The following is a 17,409-nucleotide window of genomic DNA, read 5'->3' as shown; positions in this document are numbered from 1 at the left end:
AAGTGTCATATATCAATCTTACTGTTTTCTTGGTGTCTTAAAATAGAGTATTTTACCAGTTTCATAATTTGTATACAAAGAGTGCCTTCTTCTGAAATCAAATCCATGAAATTAATTTTTTCTAGACTGTCCTCGTGGAAAAAAGATAAAATTAGAAATTCTTTGTAAGGCTTCTGAAAAAAGATATCATTGGTATGCAATGAGGCAAGAAATAATAGTTATTGAAGAAAATTAGTCAATCATTATGCGACAAATATATAATAGGATTTTTATTTCTAACCAATTTACTAATCAAATTACCTAATTAACAACTTCTGTAGGAAGATATTAGATTATTTTTGGAAAGACTGTAGCAATGTTTAAGGAGAATCCATTTTATAAGTCAATTTAGCTAGAAATGCTGTCCTTTCCATGTATACAATTATAGTCTTTTGTTATGAATGTTTTTCTTTCTTAAGGCTATTTACAAGACATGAAACTGTTTTACGTGTCTTTTGGGTTGGTGTTAATAGAAAAACATGAACTATACAGATTTTCCCTAAAATAGCAGTGTCCATTCCCTTTAGAAGCTCAAGCCTTTAAAAAGGTAATACAAATACAATTACAATAAATTAATTATTGTGCACATGGCATTTTACCTGAGAAGACAGATTATCTTGGATAAAATTAGGCAAAAGTGATTCTTATTCTATCAAGCACTCATCTTTAGATCAGTGTGCATATGTGTGTTTTCATATGTGAGACGAGTTTGCATATACTTGAGTAGTTGTAATTTGGCTTAAAACCAAAACAAAAAGAAAGAGAAACTAAATGGAATTTCCGTTTACTGAACTCCTATCGTGCCCCAGTCACTGTGACGGATGCTTTACATATGTTAACTCTTTTAATTATTAATTAGTTAATTAATTAATTAAATGATGAAGCAAGGAAGTATTATTGCCTATATTGGTCTCTTAGGAATCTATGATACATTGGTTATAACCTTGTTTAAAAATGTGTATCAAATGTTTTAAAGTTTATGAATTAAAATAATAATTTGCCATGTTTTGATCTATTAAATAAGCTTGTATTAGATTTTCATTAAGTGAAGAATTGTTATAAAATTGGCTGTCTCCTTCATCTCTTGTAGGATATATATATATCTCTTATCTACACATATACCATGCCATCAAAGGAAAATAAGAAGTGTACCATCAACAGAAAAATTATCTTTGGGCACTTCCTGATGATAAAGGCATGCAGAAGATGAGATTTTATTAAAGAAAGAAAGAATGGCCTAAAAGGAGTCTCCTAATTGGCTCTTAACTTGCAGGTTCTGATTGTGAGTAACAAGATAGAAATTACATTGCAGATGAAATTTCAGAAAAGTGAGGGAAAAAATGAAAATTCAAAAATCTTGCAAAGAGGAAAACAATTATTCACAAAGCAAGAGTTATCAGGTTTCTCAGATTTGAAGTTGATGAAAACATAAAATTCTGTACCCAGCCAAAATAAGATTTAATTCAAAGGATGAAATAAAAAAATGAACAGAAATATAAGGATTCAGTGTTTGCAATCCATAGATACTCTTCCAAATAACTCATAGATGACATTTTCAAGCCAAATTAAGATGAATATAAAAGCAATGTTTGGAGTTTAACAATATAGTGCCCAAGGAAACAAACAAAATGATGGAACATATTAATTAAAAAAATAATTTAGGACCAAAATTCAGGTTATCTTAAAAAAATGGAAAGACAAGGGAAATGAAAAAAATTAAAGCATACCACAATTCTTGCATTTTTGACTGAGAGAATAGAGATAGTGATTAATTTTACATTTTTTATTTAAAGTGTGTTTATAGGTGTGCTAAACATTTCAGGCTGAAGACTTCAAGAAGGTATCTGTAACACATTATTTTCAAAATATTAAGGGAAAGTTATATAACAAGAAGTTGACCAATGCAATAAACCTCAAAAGCTATGGAAGTGTGTGTGTGTGTGTGTGTGTGTGTGACCCAAAATTATTGTTAAGTAGAAAAATAAGAACACAAGAATAATTCCAAGCATGGCTGTAATCACAATAAGTTAAGATTAGTTAAAATATCTTATTAGCACACAGGTACACTAGGATTAGGTAAGAAAACAAATTTTAGCTATATGATATTTTTAAGGCTTATATCTAAATAAAAATTAGAATAAAGATTAGAAGATTGAAAATGAAGGGATGAATAAAAGTGTTAACCATAAAAAAAGGAGGTATAGCAACATTCAACAAAATAGCTGAACAACAACAAAATAATTATAAATGATATAAAATCATTTACCAAGACTTTTGTAACAACTATATGTAGACAACTATAACTAACACACATTTTTAAACTCATATGAACATTCACATGATGCCAATCAATCAAAAAATTCAAATTCTATGAAGCAGAATTCCACATCTCTAAGAATAAAGCAAAAATATTATACAACAACAAAACATAGATTAGGAAAGAAGAAAAGCTGTTTAAGTGGAATTTAAATGTCACAATGAAGAAACCACACATCAAAACATATGGGTTAGAAGTAGAGTAAAAAGATGAATGCCAAATGGAGAAAATTATTATTTTACAGATAAAAGTTTAGTATCACTAGAATATAAAGCATTTTAAAAAATTAGTAGAAAAAATTCTAACAATATTCTAGTAAATGATCATGAGATTTCAACAACCATGTCAAAAAATTCCAATAGACTGTACATATGTTTTAAATGCTTAAAATTACTGCAGTGGATAGAAATACTATGTAAAAATCCATGTGTTCATAATGATATTAACAAAATAATCCCATTGATCACTATTGAGCAATCCATAGTGCTCAGTAGGCAACATCCATCCTTTCTAAACACTGAGGAGAAACAAGGGATTAAATGAAACATTTTCTTTCTTTATTGTGTGAACTGTATTTAATAACCAAATAATTGATGTGGGGAGGTCTTCTATACAGAAAAAATCCAGTTAATAAAGACTAAATAAATGATAACTGCAGAGCATTATCATTTTGCAGCCTTTAGGGAATGATGGATTTAGACAGTAATTATCATTGGTTGCAAAAAACATTATATAAAAGGTTCGTGGAAAACTTTACAATGGATGGATCAAGAGGACAACATATAAACTCACTAAACAATCTCAACATCATGAAAAGAAAGATGACCAGATAGCATATATATTTTCTTATATATTGCAATAGATAATACACTGGACTGCCTATAAATTATTCTTGCCAAAACACTGAATTTGAATCTGATAGAGCTTCTAGATCTAAATATCAATTTACCAGCATTACAGAGGATAGAGGCATATATAAACCAATGCCATGACATTGTAATCAGTCAAATCCAGAATGCAGGACATTCTACTAATAAATGGCAAAAGGAAAGATGAGGAGGGGAAGTAGAGATTTACAGATTCACCAGACTCATTATCTGGAACTTGCTTTATTCTGACTTAAAGAAATCTAAGAAAAAAATAAGATAATCATGGAAATTAAATATTATCCGATATTTGTTAATATTAAGAATCAATTTAGAAACTTTTCTGTTAAAAAGAGAAATAAGATAAGGATTCCAGCCATTCTTGCTTCTATTCAATATTACACTGAAAGTTCTAGTCAAGTTAATAAGACAGATGAGAAGAATTAAGATGGACACAACCTCTCATCAGTGGATGAGTGCATGATCTGGCTTAAATTTTCTGGAGAATCTATGTCAAAATTACAGTAATACAGTTAAGAAAGATGACCAGATACAAGATAAATTTTAAAATATATATCCATAGACTTCTACTTTCTAGTTCTGCATGTAAGGAGCTTGGAAGTGGCCACTCCATCCTAACAACAAGTAAAGAGCTGACAGACTGAAAAATTAACAACTCTTCTCAGACCATTATGAGACTGGAGGGCACAGGGCAAACCACTGCCCTCACAAATGGAACAGACAAGTGAATACTCTGCAACATCCTGGAACAGTCTCACAAGCTGAATCCACCAGAGAAATAGAAACTGCAATTGAAAAAATTCTGGAGGCTCAGTGCAGGCAACTCTGAGTTAAAAACTCCAGGGAAATCCAGTCACGGCAGACACCCCACAATATTGGGAGATTTACTTCCAGGAGCTTGACCAGGTTCCCATAGAAAATATCAGAGAAAAATTCCTTCATGTTTCCTGAAAGTAGGGGAAAAGGAACCATTTTGAGATATGTCAGAGCACACTGTTCTTAACAAGACCTGCCCTCAGTTGAAACTAGTTAACCAGAGCTTAACTTGCGGGGTTAATATCAGAGCCTAATTGAACTGGGGGAAAAGAAATACACAACTCTAGTAGGCTCTGGCCTTCCATGTAGGAGAAGAGAAATAACCAGCTCTAGCCCACCTTAGGCATCCTATCCTACCTAAGAGGAGGTGGGGGGAAGAAAAGAGGAACTCTTGTGAAGGTCACAGTCTAGAAGCACAGGTTCAGTACTTTCTGAATGCCTCATTTAAACCATACAAATGTTTTCTAAATTAGGTGTCACTGTTGTCCTAATTTCATAGATGAGGCATAGAGAGATTACGTTATTTGCTCAAGGTCACCAAGCATATAAGTAGCTGAGCCCAGCGTTGAACCCAGGTCTGGTTGTCTCCAGGGTCAATGCCTTATTCCCAAAGTGGTTAATGGTTAATTGTGGAGTAAACATGCTACAATGGAGGCCTCAGATTTATAACAAGCAATGATCTTGGTAAAATCTAGTAGATTGATTAGAGTTGATAGAGTGTGAATGAATTTGAGCAAACACCTTGAGGTGGTGGTAAGATTTAAATAAGAGGATGGAGGTAGCATGGGGATTCCAAGAGAAACGTATTACATAGTAAGTAGCAAAGATCCGTGTTTTGTAATCTGCTACTGAGCAATCAAAATTTGGCTAGTGTGACTGAGGAACTAAATATTTTTTTATGCAGCTGTAATTTAAATTTAAATAGCCTCATGTAGGCAGCGGCTGCCCTATTGGGTAGCACAGCTCTAAATGCTTAAGCCAATTTTAGAGAGTAGAGAATGAGGAAAAAGTTAAAGAAACATAGTCATTTAAAAAAAGTTTATATGTAACTAATTAATACTTGTAATACACAAAATTATAAAGACTATAATACAATAATTGCTACAAATATTATAATCTATATTTATATAAACCTTTCTGTATGTTCAATAAATTTGATTAACTTAAGTAGAATTTTAAAAAGCATGTAATACATTGTAAGAAAAAATTGCTGTTTTCTTAGAAATAAACAGGAAAACAAATCAATGCAAATAAATCAATTTTTTAATTTTAAACATATTATCTAGATATATTTTCAATTTCAAAGTACACATAAAAATAATCTCACTCAAATTTCATTGTTTCTTTTTAAATGTAGAGAAATTTTGGGAACTAATTTCATTTAAAAAGCACTAAACCAATAAATACACCATTACTATGAGTAAGAATTCCAAATCTCTGATTCTGTTGCAGAGAAAAGGTCATTTTAAATAAAACAGAGCATGTTTGATTATTGAGTAATACTTTTCTTTTAATGAATTGGAATTCTGTAAAACCATTGCATAGACAATATCATATACCCCATGTATATATAAATAAAATTATTTGCTTATGTTATTTATGCCTAGATATCTATGAATTTTATTTTTATTAAATAAATCTAATTTATTTTAAATGTGATTATTCATTTCCAAGTCTTTAATGTTATTTCCTACTATTTGTAAATAATTGCTTTTATTTCTTATTTTCTCCAACTTTTTAAATTTAGTTTACTAAAATGTGGAATGACATCTACTAATGAAACATTTGCCTTTTAATTTGGATGGAAAGTCTTACAACTTTTCAGTTTCTTGGGAATCAAATTTTTCATGCGATCATCATTCAATTTTAAAAATTCTTGTTCTTTTACACCAAAAGGAAAAACTACTGAAGGGGAAAAAAAGGCAAAGACTCCAATACCCAAACAAAAATAAAACAAAAATAAAACTGTTTTGGAGACTTTTACTCTAAGATAATGTTCCATCTCAGCATTGCTCAAGGAACACTGAGTAATGGTATGCAGTAAATAACTTCAAAGAACATTGAAAATAACTATCTCAATATTTCAGTAGACTGATTATAAACAGAGAAGATGTATGAATGTTAATAAAGCATAATTTATTACAGAATATATTTGGCAACATATTTCTGTCTGTGGTATCATTATATACGTTTTACTTTCAGAATTTAGATAATGTTAAAATTTAAGATAAAAATTCTTGATGGTGATTATTTCTGAGTAACAGTTAACACAATAAAACACATTTCACATGAAATAAACATTTCTCAGTTATTCAGCTCTTAAAGTTTCTTATAATGGGGAGCATGGCTTAAAGTGTCAGATTATATGATGTTATTTTGAAGAGACCAATGTTAAGTTATTAAACTAAAATATGAGTCCCTTCAAGTTATGATAACTCTTAGAAAATAGTTTTACTTTTAATTTAAAATATACTAATGATTACATAGTAAATTTTATATATAGCATAAAATAACTGTTCAATTATATATTTACATATGATCATATATGATTTTATAATTGATCTTAGTTTGTTCTATAAAATGGAGGGCTTAATCCTCTTAACTTTTAAATTGGACTAAAATTCTTCCCATCACAATTTTAGTTTACTAATTAAATATATATCATTCATATTTGTTTTCAAATCCATGTAGAAAGGGTTGATAAAGAACTTACAATACAGCAGAAGCATTTAGAATATAAGATAAAGAGAAAAGATAATGAAGGGTTTTTCCCCATGAAATCTTTTTCTTCTTGCTTATACTAAAAAACTATTTTTCTATAAATAGATCTCTATTCTTAATGGGGCAGTTGCCTTAAGTGTCATCATGTTGCTCAACTCTCCACAGCACCTTTTTTTCCCTCTTCTATTAGACATGATCATTATGTTTGAAATACTGGATAAAAAACAAAACAAAAACAAAAAAACACCCTTTTTCTTCCTCTCATAACGCAGCTCATTCACAGTTATGCCAAATGCTCTTTAGAGTTGGCAATGAACAAACTCACCACAGAACCTAAGGTTTTAAGAGGTAGTTTGAGCTTTGTCAACTAAATTGATGCTGCCTGTCTCGGCTCATCATTTTATTATGTAGTGTTTAATCAAATTGGACATTAAATTTTTTAATAATGTTTAACCAATAAAATGTAATGCCATCTTACGATATATTAAATCACTACATAGGAAATAATGGATTTATCCATCTTAGGCATGTCCAAAGTTCTGATTCTTTCAAATCATTTCCCACTATTCTCTACCACATATTACCTTTAATGTATCATGTTCATTCCCAACTCAAAATAATTATTTCTATTATTGCCTCCCCTGAAACGTTTTTATCCTTTTACTCTTTATATTACTGTTCATACTTAGCCATAGCTGCCAATAAAAGGTTTCTGTCCATTGATTTATTTTTCCAGCCTCCTCTGCCTGACATTAGTGTCTCATTCCCTGAGCTCCGGATATATCTTTGTGTTATGACATACCCACATGAAAACATGTCTCTCTGAATTGGTTTTAAATATATGGAAAGCAAGCCCTGAATCTAATTTAGAAAATGAAAATTCTTCAGTGCTTAGAATAGATAGACTATACACATGAATGGGCTCAATAAATACCTGTGTAGTGGATGTATATGGCATTCAAATTATAGAGGGATAGAGAAATGTATTCTTTTTTTTGTCAATTATGAATATAGAGAAGGCTTAAGTTTTGTCTACTTCTGAATGCACCCTTGCCACTGGAACTGGTGCATTCCAATTCCAATGCTTATGACATTTAATATTTTGACTTCTAAATGGATATAACATTTCACTATACATGCCATCATTAGATTACTTTTATCTTAAATAGAAAGAATATTTTATTTTTGAATTTTAAAAGGTCATTTTTCCCTTACCTGACTAAACCACACCCTGTTCAAATAATTTTATTTCCAGTTCCTTCTACTGGAAATTGAATAAATTGAAGCACTGCTCTTTTATAATGTATGATAGGCTTGTAAAAAATGGCTGCAACTTTACTGCAGCTGGGGGGAAAAAAAATCTATAAATCAATTGATGGCAGCTTCCCCAGCCAAAGATAGCTGTATGTCTTTTAAATTTTTAGTGAAGATTAAAACTTTGTCATTTCAGTGCATCACTCAATTTAACATCACTCAATTTAACATAATGTTCTCTGGAGAATGATGCAGGATAATGATATGCTAACTGTAAAGATGTAATGACAAATGTCTGGGATAGAAGCTATCCTGGTTTGAATTTTTTTCTTTTTAAAATGCAAAGGTCTTATATAGGCTTCTGAATATTGTTCTGTGATAACTAGCTAATAAAAGTATAGCCTCGGGCTTCCCTGGTGGCGCAGTGGTTAAGAGTCTGCCTGCCGATGCAGGGGACACAGGTTCGTGCCCCGGTCCGGGAAGATCCCACATGCCGCAGAGCAGCTGGGCCCGTGAGCCATGGCCGCTGAGCCTGCGCGTCCGGAGCCTGTGATCCGCAACGGGAGAGGCCACAAGAGTGAGAGGCCCGTGTACTGGAAAAAAAAAAAAAAAAAAAAAAAGTATAGCCTCATCTGTTAACTGGAAATGTGGAAATGATGACATTCTGATAAAAAGTTAAAGATACCATCTATGATAGATGTTTAATAATATGAATAACTCTTCAATTTTACTGTTTTTGTGCTGAAGCTGTACTGATATTGCAGCTCCATTAATGAATGTAAAAAATAAGCTTCAGCAATAAAGACAAAGGAAATATACCTTGAATCACTGATTAGGACATACTCTAAATTCATTTAAATCTTATAAAAATTTGATTTAGGTGTATACATATATATATGGAGATATATATGGAGATATATATGGAGATATATATATATATATATATCCTTTTTCGTGAATAGATTTTGATTGTATGCAAACACTAACAACTGACATTTTTTATTGAACTTATGTATCTGTTTAATAAGTTTCTCCTGTGATATCAGACACTGTATTTCCCTATAATTCTTACCCAATATATGTGCTGAGTTCTTCCTGGTGTACCTAGAAAGTTACTGAGTGACGGACTGCAAAATCATTAAGACTGAATATCTCCTTACTACAAAAGAGATCTTCAATTAATGTGGATTAATTTTTCACAAAAATCACAAAATAAATATTATACTTTTGTAGGCCAATGGGGATAAAATTTTGAAGGTGAAGTTCCTATTTTAAGAAGCAACATTCTTTTCTCCCTTTTATCTTTACAAACTCATTCATTATCCCTCCCCTACCATCTTCCCACAAGAAATTTTATTATAGTCTTCTTGCTGCACTGCTCATCAATTCCTCTCTCATCCTCCCACATTCCTCATTTTACTGGTTAGAGATTTTCAATCCTTTAGCCTGCACTGATACGTTAGAATTTGACTAAATATGATGCTCCATATCAGGAACTGAAGGAGAGTTTTACTGGAATATCAAAGCGAGATGCCCAGGTGTCTACTGGATTCCCGTACATCTCTGGGTGCCCAAAGTGCTGCTTTACATCTTTTGCTGCAGAGAACAGTGTCCTTTCTTATTGAAAAATGAGCTGTATCTTACGCCATTAAGCTTTATTACTCTAGTGTCCTTTACTTGTGACAACAGCAAAGGACCCCAAAGACACTGTAATTGAACCAGTGTGACTCTCTGCTTACTCTTCTCACCTTGGGAAGTCATGCTATGTGATATTTACATTGATTACTAATACAATGCTACATATACAATCTAAATGCCTAATACAAGACCTAGTATTGTGACTCAGTCAACACTAAGTGAATGCAAGTTGGTGAAAATAATGTTGCTATATTTCTAATTGGCTTGTTGGTTTGCAACCTCCTTGGGAGCTGCCCAAGTGTAATCGGCAACCACCCCTGTACGTGGAGGGCAGGGAGAGACTGAAGAAAAGGCAGACTATGTCAGATTGGTAGGTAGCAGTTTTAACAAGCAAGGGAACTTATGGTGCTTGTCTTGGGCAGCGACAAGATTAATAGATTTCTTCACCTACTGGGCAGAATCTTAAAAGTTTATATAGAGGTCTTAACTGGATTCAATCGCATGCCCAGTTCAGACAGCCACAACACCACATTCCTATTTCAAAGCTGTATCCTTGGAGTAGCTGCTGGGAATGGGGGAAGCAAGCAGCACACACATTCCAAGGACAGGGGAGGGGATGGGGAGCCTCCAATTGCCCAGGTTCAGCTCGTGGGTCAACTGGCAGTCACATCTTCTGATGACCTCCTCCAACATGGCTTTGAATAGAAGTTATACAATAGGAACATTAAAGAAACAGATAAAATTTAGTTCAAATTATTGCAAGTGCAACATAAATAGGTAAAGTAGACATGTAAATTTGTGTACAAGAAATGATAAAGTTTCCAATACCTAAATTGTGGGAAAAGTAAATGTGGACTGGAAACATGCACAAGAAGCTGCCACTGTCAAATATTGCTTTGAATATGAATTATGAGAAATGCATACCAGACAAAAAGTATTGTGTATGCATGTGTGTGTGTTTGTGTGTTTGTCATGAAACTCCTATTCAGCACTTTGCATTGGAAAATATCTGTTGATTATCATATTTAGAGACCTTATCTTGTAAAACAGAAGAATACTAGAAAAATATAGAATGAATGTTCTGCCTCTTTGCAATTCTAAGTAAGATAGTCTTTGAAAACTCATAATTCAGAGGAATTCATAGTAAAGAGCATCTTATAAATGAGATCAAATGATTAAAAAAATGGTTGGTGATGAAAAGATATCAGAAAACTTGAGAAGCTTGTGACACCCAAAGACGCAGCTGGAAACTCTCTGGAACATTGCTATAAACTCTCATTACCCTAGCTTGATGACAATTGTTCATGCTTTTCACAGCTGTTTGAATTGCCAGAGCAGCTGTTACCTGCAAAAGATTATTTGAAGAGATTTGTCTCCTGTAGATCAGCCAATAGCCCTCTTAAAAAGACTGACAGGCAGAGAGCGAATAATTCAGCAACAGAAGTAAAACAGATACTAAATTAGGTCTGAGGTGTCAATTAAAGAAACATTGATAATTCATGGGGATTAGTGTTTTGATTTCTCAAACTTGTCTCTCTCAAATCACTAAAGTGATTTCTGTAATCAATTTCTCCCTCCTTTAAAGGAAGAATAACTTTGGCAAATTTATAATTAATCATGATTTGGTATCTTACATAGATAAGTTGTCTTAATTACTTACTATCCTGATAACTGTTAAAACTGAACACTGATTTCTTTTTTTTACATTTTTTGAAAGAAAAGAATCTTGGCAAAATTATCTTTATTTGAGAATTTATAAACATTTTTAATTCTTCAGTTAATTTTTAGACCTTTAGCATTGAACAGATGATCATGATCTGCTGAAAGTTCACTGGTAACTTTCCACCTGTCACGGAACTCTGTTATGAAGACACTATAAATGGCTAATTGTTATTGATAGCATTATTTTTTATCTTTTTAATCTTATTTAATCTGTAGATATTGAATTTGTTTGACTGATCTTAATGAAGTTCAAAACACTGTGTCAAGTCCAGAGAATTCTGTTGTTCTGTGTGCCCTATAGATTTATGTAAATTAGATCTCTTTTCTTTAAGCCCTTTAATACTAAAGGTCTTTCATGTAAGAATATTCCTTTTGATCTCTCTAATAATACAGGTGTGTAAGAGGATTTTGTGAAGGCTTTTCAAGAGTCTTATTCACTTCCTAGTAGCCTCTTCAGTTGTGCACACAAAGGATGATATGGCAAAACAATGAAGAGGTTTTTTTCCTGTAATATTAAAAGATGGCAATTTGTAAAGTTTAAAATAACACTTCAAGTGACTGAGTTTGCTATTTATTAAGGCACAGGGTAGGGTTAAATATACCTAACTTATACTCGCACAGAGTAATTTTGTTATTATGATCATAGTTTTTGTCATGAAATAGCTAATATGTTTGCTCCATCTTTATAATTTGTAGCTAATTTTTTTCTTCATAGTGGAATGTCCATAAAATTTAAAGTAAATATTTAAGAATTATGACATAATATAATCATAATATAGTCCTTGTTATAGGGCATCTATACATCTATATATCATATTTCTTGTAAAATTGAGACATGTAATTGCATTCAATGGAGACATTCTGGAATGTAGATATGAAAATTTATTTCATTTTTTAAAAACAGTGTTGATGACTTCAATTCTATAAAAAGAACACTTTTTATAGAACCACTTTTAGAATTGGTTAAAGTGTTTTTAGTATTTGGATTTGTACAACAGAGTTTAAAATGGGAATTCATATGATTACTTTATTTTAAAATAAAGCCCATTATTTTGAGATAATGAAGCATTAATAGTGCATTTTGGCATTTCTAAAATAACCAGTCTTGACTAGGGAATGGACTACAAAGAAGAATAGGGAACATCCATAGCCTAAGAGAATTATGTTGTCTATATTTGACTTAAATTTTTAGATATTTTTACTTTGTTACAGTCTTCTGCTGATTTGTTTGTCCAGGGAAAATAATTATTTTTCACTTAATTCTAAGTTTAAGACAAAAGTGTGAAAATGTAAATAAAACTAGTCTTTCCTCTTCCATTTAAAATTTGTCATGTTTGCTATATTTTGGCTATTCTACTAAATGTTTCATATGTAATAAAATATTCAATTTTCATAGCAACCCTAAAATACAGATATTATTATTATTTTGATTGTTTGAATTTTAATTTTGGCAGTAAATTTGCATATACTGAAAAGCATAAATATTAAGTACAAAATTTCATGAATTTAGACAAATGGAATCAATAACCCTCAGTAATCAATAATCCTCTCAGAATATATATATATATATATATAGAGAGAGAGAGAGAGAGACATACATATTTATATACACATTTTATATATATATATATATATATACACACACACAGTCACACAAACACACATATACATTTTTTTTCTCCTACTCCCAGAAATTTCCTTATATTTTTTTCTTTCTGGTCACTTCATCTACCAGAAGCAACCACTGATTTTTTTTTAAATCATAGATTAAATTGTCTCTTTTCTAGGCATTAATAAAAATAGAATCATATACTCTATTGTGCCTGGCTTCTTGTGTTGAGTATAGTGTCTGTGGGATCCATTAATGTGATTGCGTATTAGGCATTGTTTTAAGTGCTTGATAGTATTCTACTCCCTGAATTTATCAAAATCTGTCTATGCATTCCCCTGCTGATGGTTGTTTGGATTGTTTCCAGTTATAAATGATTATGACCATTTCTATACAAGTTATTTTGTCAATATACGTATTTATTTTTCTTGGCTAAATACTTAGGGATAGAATTGCTGAGTCAAAGGGTAGGTGCATGTTGAACGTTAAAAGAAAGTTAAGACATTCACACCTGGGCTTTTCCCTGTGAACAGACTTTGAGTACTAATTAATCTCTTCATTTACAATAGCTCTATACAGATTATCTATTTCTTCTTAAGTTTGTTTGGTAGTTTGTGTCTTTCTAGGTATTTGTCCATTTCATTTAAATTATTTAATTTGTAAATATACAATTGTTCAAAATATTTTTTATACTTCTTTGTATTTCTGTAATGTCCAAGTAATGTCACTTCTTTGATTAATGACTCTTGTAATTTGAGACTTCTCTTTATTTTTCTTGGCTCATCTAGCTAAGGTTTGTCAATTTTGTTGATCTTTTCAAAGAATGAACTTTGGTTTCACTGATTTTCTTTTTGGTTTTTCTATTCTCTACTTCATTAATTTCTGCTCTAATCTTTATTTCTTTTCCTGTGCTTGCTTTAGGTAATGTTTGCTGTTCTCACGTCTTTTTGTTCCTCTAGTCCTTCTTTGCCACTTTATTTTGTGTTAAGTGAATATTTTCTAATGTAGTATTTTAATTTCTTTAATGATTTGTTCACTGTTATTGTTTTGTTTTGTTTTGTTGCTTTTTTGTTTGTTTGTTTTTTAGTGATTGCTCTAGGATTTCCCATATATATCCTAGCTTACCAGCTTCAGATTTATGCTATATTTGAAAAGGCATTTTTAGTGTCTTTTATAAGTACTACTAACTTTACACGTGTTCTTTCCTTATTGATGTGGATTCCTAATTACCACTGGGGTCACTCACTTGCTTTCTGCCTGAAAAAATTCCTTTAGTATTTCATGTAAGGCAGTTCTGCTCCCAGCAAATTCTCTGTTTTTATTTAACTATGTAAGTTTTTATTTTGCTTTCATATATCAAAGGTAGCTTTCCTGCATATGGATTCTCAGTTGAGAGTTCTTTTCTTTGAGAATTTTGACTATGTTATGCCACTCTCCTCTTGCCTGCATTATTTCTGCTGAGAAGTTAGCTCTTAATCTCGTCAGGTTTCCCTTGTAACACCAAGTGATTAGAGCAAATATGTTTCATTGAAATACTGAGCTGTTTCCAATAATAGAGAAAACTCTGGATAAGTTGGTTTTCTTGAGAGATGTTTCTTTCTTTCTAGGGGGCTCTGGGATCAGTATAACTGCTGCAATTTTTAACTTATGGGAAACTATCCTCTATGAAAGGAGTGTTTCCATTATATCCTTATAGACAGGGGTCCAGAATAAAAAATCCCAGTCTTACCCCTCACAACTATTTTATTAATTTTGCTTTATTTACTTTTTCTCATTTTTATTTCAATTTGATTTAATTTATTTACTTCTCTCTTTACCACATTTGCCTCTATCTTGTCTTCTCTGTCCACTAAAAAGAGTATCCAAACAAGACTTTCTGCCTCCAATTTTTGTTTGTGTCTAGTTGTCTTCCACATTGCAGTGAGTTACCTTACTGCTGTGCAAAGTTGAAAATACTTTTCCCTGCTTAAAAAATTTGGATGACTTTCTATTGCCCCTATGATAAAAATGAAACTCATTTACTGTTTAGAAGGCTTTCCAATATCTCATTCTTATCCATTTATTTCCTCTTACAGCTTGACTCCCTTCTCTTCACACTCTAAGTTCTAGCTATGCTGAACTATTTTCATTCCTTGAATACACCATATTCACACTTATCTCTGAGCTTTTGTGTATCTTTCCCCTGTGTGGAACTTTATCTTACCTCTCCTTTTTTTTAGTGTCTCAGCTCACCTCACCTGTACCAGTTTCAATGTCACTCTTTCTGAGCAAATTTTTGTATATAATTCCCACCCTAGTTGCACTCATAAAAACATAATTTTCCTGTTAAAACATTCACCTGTGAAGGTAGAAACCACTGGTCCCTTGTACACTATTGTTTTCCACAGCTGTCACAGTGCTCAAAACAATAGTAAACACTTTTTAAAAAATATCTCCAATGACTGTGGCTAATCTTTAAAAATAATTGGACATCAGAAATTTTGAAAATACTGCATACTTGAGAATAGATGCTCTTGAAGTTCTAAAGATGTAATCTGAAGATTTGATGCTGCAAATAATTTATGTAATTATTCACATATATTTAAATTTAGCAGAATTTACCAAAATGTGATTCATACAAAATGGTGGTTCAAAACTCCAGTGAATTGTTATGTAACCATGAAACCTAAAGAGCAAACTTCAACTAAGTTGAAGTATATTTCTCTTTTATTTTATTTCTCTTTTATTTATGAAGTATATAAGTTGAGTATATTTTATTTTTCAGATTGTAAAGCTGTCATGCAGACATGTTTAGTATTATCAGTGTTTTCTGGTACATTTATGAGGAAGAGTTATAGTTTTAAAAGACACTGGATTATTAGTGTATCATCTAAATTAATTCAAAACTTTATATGAAACCTTGCATAACATACTAGAATTAGGCTTTTCTATTTTTCTTTAATTACTATATTTTTCTATTTACTAATTTATTTCATAAAAGATGTCCTAAAATTTTCTTGTTGAAGGTTTTTTATTAAGTAATTAAAATTACATTGACAATGATATTGCCAAATTTTACATAACTTTATGTTCATTTCTCATATTATTTTACATTTTGGGAATGGCAGCCATTTAATATGTTTTTCAGTATCTCTCCAAAAATACCATCTCTATACAATGTTTTATATACTATCTTATCTGACACTTCTCAAAGGTTCCTTGTATATTATAATCTATAGCCTCTAAATGAAATACTGTTTTCTTCTTACCCAAATAATGTATCAGTCAGGGACCTGACAGTCAAGGCTTATCTATTGTAGTCAAGGATAACCTAAATGGGAAAAGAACTTGAAAAAGAATAGATATATATGTATGTATAACTGAATCACTTTGCTGTACACCTGAAACAAACACAACATGGTTAATCAACTATAATCCAATATAAAATAAATTTTTAAAAAAAGGATAAAGAAACCAACAAGGAAAAGTTAAGCAACCCAGGATCAGAAATATCCAAATACTTTTTCACACCAGTGTCTCTTACTGTCACTTCAGCCTGGATGGTAACAGTGTCTAGAAAGAGCTGAACCAATGGGAGAAAAGCTACTCAGTGGAAGACATGGCCATTGGCAGAGGAGCAGGCCAAGACAGAGGGATGGAGGTAGGGAGATATGACTATTTACCTCCTTCTTCTGTGCCTTATGCCCTCTATTGGTCAAAGCCAATCAGATGCCAGAGGGAAAAATGAGTCTGAATGATTAAGTTCATAAAGGAGGACCTCTCAGGGCACAGAGCAGGTCAGAGAGGAAGGTAGATTTGAAAGGGAAAAATCTGTGCTTGTCCTTTGTTTAGACAGAAAAAAAAACAGGTCAACAACTCAGAGGAAATATAAAAATCTCCATCTCTGTATTTTTTGCAAGGGAATATCATCACCAGTGGATTTCAGGTAAGGTAGCAGGAAAAAGTAGATTTTAAATAATTATTACTGATACAACCTCCACTTCTGTCCTTTGTCTTGAAGGTCTAAGATTATATTCAACAGTCCTTCTACCAGCATTCCAGGTTCCCTTACTCTCATTAGCCTCCTGGTGTGTTGGGGAATGCTATTTGGTATGCTTTATAGGGACAAGAATAACAAGAGGCAGACCAGAGAATGGCCAGAATCTTAAGTATAGTCTTACTTGCCTCCACTTCTCTCCTTATAATCAAGATCATTCACCTAGGCAAATACTTGGAGAATTTCTCTTCTTAGTTCTTGAACTGAATTGAGAGTGTCTGCTAATTCAATAGCTGCAAAACAGGGGATGTGTTGATTTGCCATAGTTATGATACCACATCTGGAACCACAGCTGTAATTAGCACCAGGGCCTGAATAAATCTGTGATAACCCACAGTTACTCTCCAAGATCCATCCAATTTTTGCACTG

Source organism: Delphinapterus leucas, chromosome 4, assembly GCF_059928025.1.
Source record: "Delphinapterus leucas isolate spDelLeu-1000000601 "Yukka" chromosome 4, BTC_Dleu_Yukka2, whole genome shotgun sequence".
Taxonomy (NCBI): Eukaryota; Metazoa; Chordata; class Mammalia; order Artiodactyla; family Monodontidae; genus Delphinapterus; species Delphinapterus leucas.
The sequence above is the reverse complement of the archived record's forward strand: the minus strand, read 5'-3'. Positions refer to the sequence as shown.